Raw genomic sequence first — 847 nt, forward strand, 5'->3', positions numbered from 1 at the left:
ATGCCTTGCTACGGCGTCGTCCAACATGCCATGCCACGGCCTCGGCCCGCATGCCATGCCACGGCCTCGGCCCGCATGCCATGCCACGGCCTCGGCCCGCATGCCATGCCACGGCCTCGGCCCGCATGACATGCCACGGCCTCGGCCCGCATGCCATGCCACGGCCTCGGCCCGCATGCCTTGCCACGGCGTTGCCCAACATGCCATGCCACGGCCCGCATGTCTTGCCACGACGTTGCCAAACATGCCATGCCACGGCCTCGGCCCGCATGCCATGCCACGGCGTCGCCCAACATGCCATGCCGCGGCCACGGCCCGCATGCCATGCCACGGCCTCGGCCCGCATGCCTTGCCACGGCGTTGCCCAACATGGCATGCCACGGCCTCGGCCCGCATGCCATGCCACGGCCTCGGCCCGCATGTCTTGCCACGGCGTTGCCAAACATGCCATGCCACGGCCTCGGCCCGCATGCCATGCCACGGCGTCGCCCAACATGCCATGCCACGGCCACGGCCACGGCCCGCATGCCATGCCACGGCCTCGGCCCGCATGCCTTGCTACGGCGTTGCCCGACATGCCATGCCACGGCCTCGGCCCGCATGCCTTGCCACCGCGTTGCCCAGCATGCCATGCCACCGCGTTGCCCGGCGTGCCATGCCTTAGCCTTGGCCAACATGTCGAGCCACGGCCTCGGCCCGCATGCCTTGCTACGGCGTCGCCCAACATGCCATGCCACGGCCTCGGCCCGCATGCCATGCCACGGCCTCGGCCCGCATGCCTTGGTACGGCGTCGCCCAACATGCCATGCCACGGCCTCGACCCGCATTACATGCCACGGCCTCGGCC

Source organism: Camellia sinensis, chromosome 6, assembly GCF_055761805.1.
Source record: "Camellia sinensis isolate YWXY chromosome 6, ASM5576180v1, whole genome shotgun sequence".
NCBI classification, from domain to species: Eukaryota; Viridiplantae; Streptophyta; class Magnoliopsida; order Ericales; family Theaceae; genus Camellia; species Camellia sinensis.